The sequence below is a fragment of the Leptosomus discolor genome, chromosome 1 (assembly GCF_034619465.1).
Source record: "Leptosomus discolor isolate bLepDis1 chromosome 1, bLepDis1.hap2, whole genome shotgun sequence".
Classification (NCBI taxonomy): domain Eukaryota; kingdom Metazoa; phylum Chordata; class Aves; order Leptosomiformes; family Leptosomidae; genus Leptosomus; species Leptosomus discolor.
Window position 1 is genome coordinate 91,983,508 of NC_141391.1, and position 13,535 is coordinate 91,997,042.

A 13,535-nucleotide genomic window follows, 5' to 3' on the forward strand; every position below is an offset into this window, starting at 1 on the left:
TTTTAAGCTCAGAAAATACATATTAAAGTCGTTTGATAATTTGTGTTACTTCCAGTGGAATGAATGCAATTTTATGCACACCTATGTTCAGCCTACGAATCTGTGGTGGTCTGGATATTTCTAGATAGTTTCCTTTCTAGTTTTATGGTTATTTAGACAAAGACTGAGATACTACATTTTAGCAGATATAAATTCACAAGTTGTAATTTATTGTAACTTTACTGGAGAAATTAAATTTCTAAGTGCTAATCTCTATTTCAAATCCTGTTTGCTGTCATGAATAGGTTGTACTCCTCCTTAAGTAACGATATCATCCTAAAACTTAGTACGCTACTTAAAGTAAGAAAAGAAACAAAAAATTAACACAAGTTTTGCCAAGTGGCACTGACTTTACTTATATGCTTGTCGAAAAATATGTGAATTGCAGCAGAGGGTAGTAAGAACAGAAAAATCCAGAGTACAGGTGAAGATAATAACCATTTCAGAAAAAAAAAAAAAAAAAATCCTCCCTAAGAATCAAATCTCACAATACCTACCATATTACTATCAATTTTTAATCCTTTAACATCTTATTTTATTTTCCTAACTGTTTTGTGAAAAAAAGGAATTTATTGTTGGATCTTTTTTTGATTAAAAAACTGAGAAAGCTGTTGAATGCCTCACTACAAAATCATCCACCAATTTTTATAAATTAAAAACGGATTGGATTTTTAATCTCAGATGCACTTGTTGCCATCCATAAGAATTCTCCACATCATGGCACTGCCTCTATTAGAATGTGTCCCCTATGGCCTCTTGGGAGAGACACACTTAGCTTCAAAATAGTGAACATGAGCTCTTTCCCAACTTTATTCTACATAAACATAAACATGGCTTGTGGTTAGGCCACTCTTCAAATTTAAAACAACTGCAATGAAAGAATTTGTTGTTCTTTTGTTAAAGTAAAAAATAATTACACAGATATTGCATCTAAATATACTAACAATATACATTAAATCAGTATAAACTTACAAAAAAGTCAGAAACAGAAAATCTTTTACCTGGAAAAGGTAATTTATTGTACTGTACAATAAATCTACTGCATTTACCTACCACTTTTAGTTCAAAAATAGCATCACATTTATTTGATAGAACTTGGAAATGGAATAAACTTACATAAACTACAAATATTTTATCCAGTTCTTCAGAGCACAATTCTACTGTAAGATATGCTTTATAGCATTACTCTAATTCAATTTTCAATGTCCAACATGATAGCTAAGACCAGTGCCTTTGCAGAATCAGGTGTAACTCTTCTTTCACAAGCAGTTCTTTCAAAACATGAAAGGCAGATTTTTAACTACAATCCACATGAATTCCTATAAATATATAGCAGTGCTCTAATAAGAGCATTCTGCAAATACACAGTGAGATTAAATTAACAACAGAAAAAAAAAAAAAGAGGGCTTCAGTCTATTTGTGTATATTTAGCTTTTTACATAATATTCTGAGAAGTAGGACCCAAAGCTATGTTCATCCACCTGTGTAAATACCTAATGCATTTTTAATCTATGAAAAGTAAGAACACAAGAACAGATATAAAAAGTATATTTAAAGGGAGAGCTATTAGAAGTATTACTGAAAATCAGAATTTATGTTTTAGAGAAACTTTCTGACTACATGAGAAAACGTAGTATTTTACTGATGTGGGTAAAAAATTAAGTTTCAGTTATCAATAATCTTCTGGCACTTCTATACTATGACTCACAGAAATCTTACAGCACTTAATTCTTTCAGCCTACAGAAGTGTGTTGCTTATCTATAAGCATACTAATACACCCACCATAAAATACCTAGTACTTTGCATTTCAAATTTTGATACATCTAACATGCAATAAACACTCAACTGCATTGGCAGCTTTGCAACATATCAATACGCTTCACTTGGCTTTCTAATTACTTCAAAATTATAAGGTTAGAATAGAGAAAAGAAGGTCTAAAACATAAGAATAAAAATGAGTATCAAATACAGCATGTGATAAGATAAATTGTACAAAATTATAGGGGGGGGGCCGCAAAAATACATATATTGAACAAGAAATTATTGCACAAAACCAAAATAAAGATTCTTTCTTTTTATACTGTATCATCCAAATATGTTTAATTCCATAGTGAGTGCAAGCTGTAAGAAAATAACATGAAGTAAGCAGAAATACATTATAGTGTAAATGGAAGACAGTAGGAACACTACAAAATACTGCTGAAATACTGAAAGGTAATCATAATAAAAATTATTTTTAATGGAATGATCCTGTTTTGCACTCTTATGATACAAAAATAAGCTCATAGTGGTATAACTAAAGCTTCTTATTCATGTGAGAAATACTAAAGGTGGGTTTCATCTTACTTTCATCTAAGCACTCAGAACATAGGCATCTACATTCCCTCTGCAAAACATGGAGACAAGCACTTCTGGAATTTAATTCCTCCTCCCTTGTCTGTACACATCTGTTGAACCAGAGTAATTTTTTTCTTGACTACAATGGTAAATTACCTAAAGCTTTCATACTTTCAATTTTCGTAGAATCATAGAATGCATTGGGCTGGAAGGGACCCCCAAAGGTCATTCTAGTCCAACCCCCCTGCAGTGAGCAGGGACATCTTTAGCTAGATCAGGCTTCCCAGAGCCCATCAAGCCTGGTCTTGAATGTCTCCCGGGACAGGGCCTCCACCATGCCTCTGGGCAAACTGTTCCAGTGCTTTACCACCCTCATGGTAAAGAGCTTCTTCCTAATATTCAATCTAAATCTACCTGTTTCTAGTTTAAAACCATTGCCCCTCGTAATGTAAGATGGTCCCTGATCTAGTCTGGGGACTGATTTTTAGGAACTAGTGGCATCAGTGGCAGTGGACCGACCAACTCTAGTTCTCAAATAAGCTTTGTTGCAGGACACAAATTATAGTACTCTCTTAAGAATGTGTTAGCTGAAGGCTTCAAGATAAAGAGAAAGTGGAGGCACATCAGAGGAAGCAAGTCACACAATGTGTATAAATGTGGACATTTATAGTCACAGGAAAAAGTTTTTAAGGGTTTAAAAAATCCATTAAAAAATATAGCCAAAAAATATACCAGCCTCTGCTACAAGACGTTACTCTGAGGAGAACTTTTAAAGCTAATATTTTTAAAACATAGCTATTTAGAAATGTTTGGGAAGATAAGCAAGAGATAATTAAGTTATCTGAAATCTATGTGATCTTTAAGTTCACAAGGAGGTACTGTATTATTAACTAAAAGTCAGAGCCTGTCCTGTGATATGCATCTAAAATAAATATACACTACAAAATAAGTTTATACTACAAAATACATCTATACAACCAAACATCTTGTTACGGAATCGAACAAGAAGACAAAGTGCTGAGGTGTGGGAATGATGGTTTCTTTAAACTGATTGCAAGAGCACTTCATTCAACAGTCCCCAATCCCATATCATGCAAGGAACACAGTGTTTGGAGAGGCTCCATAACAGATTTTTCTTCAGCCATAGTATTTGCTAAATAATTTGGAATGAATCATTCACATTTTCTTAGTATCTGTTTGTCTATTTGAAATTGTAACGCTTATTTACATTATAAGATATGTTGCGAGGGTCAGTGTTTAAATAATGCTTTGAGATGCTCAACAGGAAATATAGTAAGTGCAGAGCACTATGCCAATGTACACTACACTGGGTTAATACAGAATGCATAACATGTAAGGGAATGTACTGAAAAGTGAGCACAGAAAATATTCGTAATGGACAAACTAACACATTTTGGTTCCACAGGTATTTCTTTGAAGGAAATAACAGTTGAGAAATTCTGCATTGTTCAGTGTTCAGTAGATCACTAAATCACACTTCCATCTGCAGACTGTAGTGATCTAATGTTATCAAACTGAGACGTAAAATAAAATATCCTGGACTACCGGCTGACAAATACCAGTAAATGGTTTTACTTCTATAGTTCATGTGGTTTTCTCTCTATAACTATATTTTCTCCTTTCTGACATTATGATTCCATACAATTAAAAAACCAAAAAGTTATCTGAATTTCCCTTTTCCTGGAGCCAAGTATCACAGACAACTAGAACTATATACACCTTCCTGCTAATGCTGAAAGCAGTTTGCACTTTTTCATGAGGATCATATCCCTTCCAATGGTGTGACAAAAGAACATTTGCAGAGCTTTATTGGAACATTTAATTTTTACTACTAAATAAATTTAAGCTCTTACTGGTAACTCTTCTTCAGCTGCTATAACTTGGACTGATAAAGAACCTATCAAAAAGGCAGAATAATTTAACCTCAGATAAAATGGGAACATAAGCAGATGTCACAGATATGAAAAGAAAATAAAATTCTTAAAATGAACATTAAATTTTTAAAATAACTATTACTGATAGAATTTTGAAATGAAAATTCAAAATCATACTCACTTATTTTGAAAAGGCTGTTTAGAGGAACTTGCTTCTAGAACCTTGGGACTATATTCTATAGTGCCAATTAAAGTCATTAATATATGCTAGTAAGTGGTTAATCTGCTGATTAACTCTGGAATGGCTGATACACGCAAAGTGTGGAAAACTATGCTGAGACAGCATTTTAAGTATGGCTTTCATGTGGTTTGCTGGATCTCAAGCAGCTTGACACCTCATTCAGGGACACATAGTATGTTACCAGTAACACTTTTGCTTACATGCTCCTTTTAGTTTGAACATCATGACAAAAGTTACCAGCTTTTCTCTCCTGTAGAGCATTGGCATGTGTATGTGGATTTCATTTTTCTGAATGATCTTTATATATACATGCTTACATCTTACCATCGCTATTTTCTCTGGCTTGTTGGAAAGCATTCTTCACCAAATTGATCCTAGAGTGATGGAGGTCGCTCATTTGTGTGCAAACCTACCTCTGAAGTCGCTTCTATGTTGCACACTGTTAGGAAGCCTCAAAGTGCAACTAAATGCAGAGCTACAACATCAGCATCCAAACCACTCTAGAGATCAGTGTTTAGATGTAGCTGACATTCATCCACAGGTCCTTATCCTCCCATTATTCCAAATGAGGAACCAGGAAAGCTTTGGTGTGCTGGTACAGAATTTTGTACTTGAAAGACAGGCTTTCAGGGCAGTCATTTTGTGCTTTAGTCCCTTCCTATATGGACTAAAGGACAAACCTGACGAAAAAAGCTACCTCTGAAAAGGCAACAACAACTTTCTAGAACTCTTTGCCTGATCTTTATCACTGCTAATATTTCCCTGAAGACAGTTGAAGTGGAAAACTGAAATTTCATATCAGTGGTGGGAAAGTCTTTGAATAAACAAGGAAAAAAATGCCTTTTCCTGGAGCCCAATGGGAACACACAGGTTCTGCCCTGCTGATTCAGGCACATGAACAGTATTCCTACCAGTGATGTATTTCTTTCTGTATTTCGATGTGCTGTACTTCTCTCTGGCTTACATTTATTTTTCAACACGATGATCTACTTGCTGAAAGCTGACTATCAGTGTCTTCAGATAAGTGGAAGACCATCTCTGCCTTCGCTGCACTATCCATATTGTTTACATATGAATAACCAGTGAAATCACTTTCAGTTCCAGGTGTAATCCAGGTGCATACAGAGAGGCTAAGTGCAACAGCTGCTGCAATACAAACAATAAACATAGATCTCTGCTGATTCTCTTTACTTCGGCAGGAAAGAAAAACACGCTCAGTTTCCTAAATTATGACAGTCTCTTCAGATACTCAAACTAGAACACCCTAAACCGTCTCCTGATCAGAGTAATAAGTCCATATAATTTGTCCTTTCTTAAAACCCTGTTGACACAAGGGGGAAAATGCTTCAAAGAGCAGTTATTCACTCTACTAAGCAAGATGCAATTGTTTATTCCTGACCAGTTTTTCTATTGTAAAACTGCAAAACCAGAATATATGTTGTATTAAAAAATGTTTCTGGTGTTTATATACTTAGGGAAATGGATGCAGCAAGAGAGAGAAACTATGTCTTTTGCTATTGCTCATTAGCTGGCTTGTTTCTAGTCTTATACCTGCTATAGCTCTTCTCAAAATAGCCAGACACTGTACGAAAATAACAAAAATCGTCAGCCCCCCCTAGTATTTTCCTTTGAACTGCTCTTTGTTATTAAAGACACTAAAGCAATTTAAAAACACATTTTTGAATTTGGACTGTTTGTTCCTTTTCTTTATTAAGGCATCATTGATATTTAAATGAGAAAGAAGGAAAAAGGACAAATCTGTGTTTATCTATGAAGTTTAAGATCAGCCTTGGATATTAATCCCTCATTTCTTCTACATCATTATTTGTCAGATTGAGAAGAGTTGTGAAAAGCAAAAGAAATACCGTACCCTGGGGCACAAAATCACATACATAGATTTCTGTATAAGACCTTTAAATAACCTCGTTTTAAATAAGCAACTGCTAGCATGAGCAGAGAGGATCTGTGTTATCACAGAGGAAAAGTCCTCATCACACTTTTAAAAAATAATTTCATTCTCTTCTTATACTTTGCTCACTTATGGGATTCCACATTCCTAAAATGCCTCTTAATGGAATGCAAGCAGAGAGACAGTTAGAGAGAATTTATTCTAACAGGCTTTTCTTGCCCCCATTGCTTTTGTCTCCTTTTCCCTTCTTGCCTTGGCAAGAATATAGAATATATTATGTGTCTAGAATATATAAAAACATTTACATTTTTCCTATGTTCATCATAACCATAGATTATCAGACTTACATCGTGAACTGCAGAAAAATCATTAATGAAGCTAAGTGGATCATTTTAATTCCTTTGTAATTAAAACTAATTACACATTATCTTTTATGTTACTGAAAACATTTATGTTTACTTGGGATTTCTAATCTCCTGATAAATTTTCATTAAAATCAATCACTTTCCAGAGAGTAAATCTTAACATTTCCCTAAAGAAAAGGAAATCTGAACAACACACAACAATCACAGATACATGAAGTATCATTAAAAATGACTTGTAGATACAGAATAATATTCTGATGGACTCACTCAAAAGGCTTTGCTAAATAGCCCTGAGTCAAAACTTAAAAGAAGCATCTTAAAAAAACCCAAAACAAACCCTAAACAAAACAAGCAAACAGAAAACCCTCAAACAACAAAAACACCCAACAAACAACCCCACATATACCACCCCCAGTTCTCTGAACTCGTGGAACAGATTCCAGTCTAACCCTTCTATCATTCAAATAATGCACCAACAAAACATGGCAAGATAACATTTAATAATTCTGGTATTCCAGAATTATTAAAAAGAGAAGTCAGAGAAAGAATAAATCTGAAAATCAAAACTAAAGCCAAACAGACAAAACTCATCTCTTATTCTACCAAAAGAAACAAAAAGATTATTGTTCTGTTTAAATCTTCTTCACACTTCATGGTCTGTAATATGTAGAATTAAGTTTTTCCTTGCATTCCAAAACATATAATTCTTTTGAGATTCCAAGGCAGTCAACAGTGCCATCTAATAAACTGCATATTAATTACTTTGATACAATTTTTTAAGATAAAATCTTTGCCTTCTAAGATGGCGAACTGTAATTAAAACCGATTATGAAAATAATTCTATTCTAAAGGCACTTGTTTTCTTACCCTTAATTACTGGAGAAACAACTAAATTTAATAAGACTGTGAAATGCACTGATGGCATTACATGAAATCAATTAGGGCTCACAAAGGATACTATTAAACTGTTAGCATAGCTTTCATTTAAAGCTGCAACCTCTGAGGGCTGAGCTTGGTGGCCTAGCAGAACAGTGATTTGTTACCATGCAAGAGAAAGAAGCTGAAGTTTCCAGACTGGAAAACTTCTCTGACAGCATTTTACAGTTCTTATTGCACCATGTATCGTCTTACCTTGCGTGAGAGTAACACTAAATGAACACTTAGATAAACACACACATTAGTTTTTTTCCTCTAAAACATGGGCCTTAAGTAGTACTTACATTACACAAAGGTGCTGACAGATCAATTGACTCAAAATATTTTAAAATAACTATTCCAGTATGTCAATATATTTTAAGAAGCATAAAACTGCTCAAAAGAAATAAAGATGATGGTCAAGGTCCACCTCTGTAATATTCAGCTCGGATATAGGTGGTAACCAAACTGGTTAGCATCTGACTAAGTAGGAGAGATGGCAGACTGCCTACTGTTTCTTATACCTATATAATCCAATACAGTAATATTAGTTATAAAGAGGCACTCCATATCTTGTGTAGTTATTCTGTAGTATTCATGAGGTTTCAGACTCCTACAGAAAACTGAAGTACAGAATAAGTTCCCCACTATAAGGAGATAATGTAATTGAAAGAAATCTACTGCAGAAAGATTGTAACACAACAGGAACTATAACCAGAGGTAATATGAGAATACAGAGTAATACTTTAAATTATTTTTAAGGAGTTTCAACAACATCAGGAAGAAACTATAATTCTGTTGCTCGGGAAATGTATGTATGTATAAATAAATAAATAAATTCCAGAGTCTAATTCAGCAAACTCAGACAATGCTCAACTCACACTCCATTCAACAGAACTCAGTATGTGTTTGACATAAAAGTCTTACAGAGAAAATCCTAACTCCACTGAGATGAATGGCTAACCTTCGTCTGACTTCAGAGGGAACAGGACGTTCTGTGATTGCTCTACCTCAATTCTTTTTCTGGACAAATTTCAAAGACAAAAATTCTTAGCAGAAGAAAATGTAACCCTTCAAACAACAATTCTGGACAATTTAGCAGAGCGGAGACAAGCATAAATGCACCAAAACAGAAAGTGTGGGAGTGAGGAGGTCTGACTATTCTGCTATGAAAAGCCACAACGAAAGTAGATATACCTGAAATTTTGTGCGCCTATGTGCAATTCTGGAAGACTCATCCAAATCTAACTCCTAAATAGTGCATGATTAGCACTGTTTTCTTTCTCCTCATTAAATTTTGAAAGTTATCAGGTGTTTACATTAAAAAGATACTTGATTTGTCTGTGACATAATTTTCTATTCACTATCATGCAAGTATCCTCTATATATTCTAGGTAATTTATCCAAGTTCTGGGGAGATGTGTTTCTTTTCCTTAACATATGTCTACCTGTTCTCAAATCACTTTCCAATTTAAGTCATGGAAATGAATGCATAACTGATGCATTCATCAGTTTAACTAATGATTCAGCTTTACTTAAGCTCATGCAAAGAAACCCATAATGTATATACCACAAGGTCCTTAAAGGAAACACACTTCTATATTTTCTGTTATTTAAGCAAACGATACACCTTAAATGGTCTTCTATAAACAGATGTGTTAACGAACCCTGAATTGGCTTGTATGTGGCAACACAATGAGATTTTCAACATCAAGTTTCTTCAATCCTGTTCTTTTTGCAGAAGAAACCAAGCTCACTTTTAAAATCATTCATTTCCACCTAGCTGCTGTTATTTCTGAATAGGAGACCTAAATCTAAATAAAAGCCTGATTAAAACCAACTTGAACTCTTGTCAGCTCAAGGCTTACATTCATGATCGTATTTGACACAATAATCATCATCGTATCTTAAGACCGAAATCTAGCTGGCAGTCCTTGACTTAGCTTTGCTTCTTCCAATTAGTTGAAAAATTGTTGCATCCCAGCTCATCATCCAGGAAATATGTTTACATTTGCAGTTTTTCACAGGTGAAAGGGCACGGAAATACATTGTAAAACACTAACTTGATAGCCATATTCATTTTAATGTATCCATCTCTGGTAAACAGGGTTTGAGAAACAAAAAATAAAGAAGTAGCACGCATAGCCAAATGACCTTGCAAGAAATAACTCTTATCCATCACATGGAAGGGGAAAAGTCTCCCGAAATGTGAAGACGCAACTAGAGGCATTTTTCCAGATTAATATTTTTGAAAAGAAAATTTCAAAATAATACCAGTCTCTAGTTTTACTATCTATTTATTAGCAAGAAAATAATGTAACTTTTGATTATGGTATGGTTAAAGAAACAATATTAACTTCTGATTCTGAGAGAAATCAGTAGAAAGCATGAAAAGACATCAACAGACATCGCTCATTTCCATAAATTCGGTCACAAAGTCACACAGTGGTTGAGCTTGAAAGGGACCATTGGAGGTCATCTTGTCCAACAATTTCTAAAATAAAAATCACCTTCTCATCCCACAAGATCTGGAATTGAGATCCATTACACTGTCACTGTGGTACTGCATTATGATTTCCTACAAGAATATCTGAATCGCTAAATGTTTCCTTATTTCATGTTTTCCTCTTTGTTCAGAGAAGTCATGGTTCAGGTTTGCTAACAAGTTATATAAGAACAGCTCACAAAGCTTGAGAGGGAAAAGTTTGTGTCATCAGAGACCTGTATGGATAAAGTTGACTACAGATGTGAAACCCAATCTATATCCACAACACAAATCTCAAGAAAATAACTGAGTAGCAAGGGGTCATATTGATGTCCCATTATTTGGCTTGGACATTACTTTTTTCAGATGTTAGTAATCTTAATTTTTCAATCTCTATTCTAGTACCACAAAGGATTTCTAGAAATTAGATTAGAACCATTATATTAAGGGTTCATGGGAGGAAAAATAATGTAAAGCACTAAAAAATAGAGAGGTTCTCTCAAAAGAATTGTAAGAAGGCAAAACAAAAACTTAACCTCAAGTAAACACTGGAGTTGGCTGTTTTGTGTTGCAATTGACAAAAGTTAAGTTCAACTGATATTAACACACTTATTAGGTATGCACGGGTGGACTACAGACAACTCATTAATCTTCATATTAAAACTGCCCACAAGTAAATGTATAGATTCAAAAAAAAAAAAAAAAAAGAAAAAAAAAAAAAAGAGAGAGAAAACTGTAGCTTTACTTGATCTCCTTCATTTCATTCTGCTCTTGCAGTGAGAGGTACGTGCACAGGACTGTGTATAAACTAGTCATAAAAATGTTATATAGAAATGCAGTATTAAAATGGTCTCTCACAGAATCATACAGAACCACAGAATGACAGAGGTTGGAAGTGGCTTCTGGAGCTCATCTAGTCCAACCCCCTGCTAAAGCAGGTTCACCTACAGCAGGTTACACAGGACTGCATCCAGGCAGGTTTTGAGTATCTCCAGAGAAGGAGACTCCACAGCCTCCCTGGGCAGCCTGTTCCAGTGCTCTGTCACCCTCAATGTAAAGAAGTTTTTCCTCATGTTCAGATGGAACTTCCTGTGTTCCAGTTTGTGCCCGTTGCCCCTTGTCCTGTCACCACTGAAAAGAGCCTGGCCTCATCCTCTTGACATGCACCCTTTAGATATTTGTAAGTGTTGATAAGATCCCCTCTCAGTCTTCTATTCTCCAGGCTCTTCCTCATAGGAGAGATGCTACAGGCCTCTCAGCATCTCTGTAGCCCTCTGCTGCACTCTCTCCAGTAGATCCCCGTCCCTCTTGAACTGGGGGGCCCACAACTGGACACAGCACTACAGATGTGGCCTCACCAGGGCAGAGTAGAGTGGGATGATAACCTCCCTCGACCTGCTGGTCACACTCTTCTTAATGCACCCCAAGATACCATTGGCCTTCTTGGCGACAAGGGCACATGGCTGGCTCATGGTTAACTTGTTGTCTACCACAGCTCCGAGGTCCTTCTCTGCAGAGCTGCTCTCCAGCAGGTCAACCCCCAGCCTGTACTGGTGTGTGGGGTTATTCCTCCCCAGGTGCAGGACCGTACACTTGCCCTTATTGAACCTCATTAGGCTTCTCTCTGCCCAGCTCTCTAGCCTCTCACAAATTCCATGTTTTGCAGTAGCCACGGATGTCTAAATTTCCATACTTTACTGAGTGATTTATATATACTGCACAACCTCTCTTTATCTAAAGAGCAAAAATACTGAACAGCCAAGGAAATAAACAGATATTTTTAAATCCACATGGCATTAGCATGACACATTGTTTTTGCAGGTCTTCAATATATTTATGTGTTGTTTTGATTTCTTACATTAACTTCTGTAATTCTTTCTTAACTATCTGTACTTCCGATCTAAAAAAAAGGCCATCATCTGCTATCAAATACCTGCAATACAGTTTGCTTCAATTACTTGAAATTGTTAAATATTTTTAGTGGCAACCATATGTTCAAATCAGATATCTGTTTGTTTAATGTGCCACAGCTTATTCAGAATGACCACCTGAACAAGAACAGCTTCTTTATCTTACTAATTTTAGTAGTCTCAAATATCAAGTAGTGACATTATTCTAGTAAGTTCAATATGACTAGTTCATTTGACCCAGTCTACACTAAACACATTACGCATGTAGTAAACTGATGATACCACATGAACATGTAAATGCGTTCAACAATCTTTAATATTTGTGACTAGTTAAATGTTGCCCCTCCATAATCAAACAGTACCCATACAAATATATTTCTAGAAGGAGGAACCACCTATAAAGACTATACATACATCTACACAAATACTAAACTGTTGTGTTTCCATTAGAAACAGAAATGAAGCTCTCTATTGGGAACAGGTACTCAAGATTTCTGCTTTCATGTGTAAAAATCACTCTGCATTTCTTCAATAAGTGTGTTATGGACAAAAAAAAATCAGTGTCTTTGAGAAAAATACATCTGCCAAGCTTTTCTTAGAATTAATTCAAACAAAAGATTAAAACTAACAATAAAGAAATATAATCTATTTACTATCCACAAGTTAAAGCCCTATACAAGGAGCTACTTAGGAATCATGGCAGGGAGGCAAATTTTTGTTACAGAAACCTCTTGAAGGAAACAAACCTGAGATGAAGAACATACAACACAGTTAATGTAAATAACGTTCAACCCTGAGTGCTAGGGGCCTGTCCCAAGGGAGCAGCACTAGGTGTTATTCAGTGCATTAATTAACCATCGGGAAAAAGATGTGAAGAGAAAGACAGCAAATTTATTTAAGTTAGTCAAACCCAGGAAGAACTGTGAGTAATTCCAGAGAGAACAAATCATCAGGAATGTGGTAGCAGAAAGACAGTCCAAAATACCAGACACTACAAGGAAGATTTAAACTCAGTATACGCTTCTGGGTTCTGAACTAGCTGCAGCCTTGAAGAAAGTTAGTAATTAAAATCAAGACCAACAGCTTAATGAAGATGTCAATACATACTAGCATCTGAAAGATTACTAGTAAAAAAAAAATGCGTGAATCCTATGGCCATCTTTAAGTCACTCTCCTGATGCTGGCTTGGCTACCTCATCCCACCCAGCACAAAGGAGAATAACATCAGACATGAGATGACTAAAGCAGTGTCACGATGTGAAAACCAATTTAGCCAAAGCAAAATGTAATACAAATGTTCCATGACTCTATTTTTATTTTCCCCAACATGAAAAGAAGTTACAGTGACAAATGTCCACAGCTCCAAGGGGTCAGCACAGTATAAAAAGGAAGGGTGTCACCAAAGGCAGATCCAAACTATGGTTTCTTAGTGCCATCT

General features: G+C 35.4%; 1 protein-coding gene across 4 annotated transcripts in view; it reads right to left on the reverse strand.

Annotated features, from left to right (window-relative positions):
* Positions 1 to 13,535, reverse strand: part of DMD (dystrophin) — a 1,194,940-nt gene that overhangs the window by 259,375 nt on the left and 922,030 nt on the right. The gene's annotated exons all lie outside the window — the stretch shown is intronic.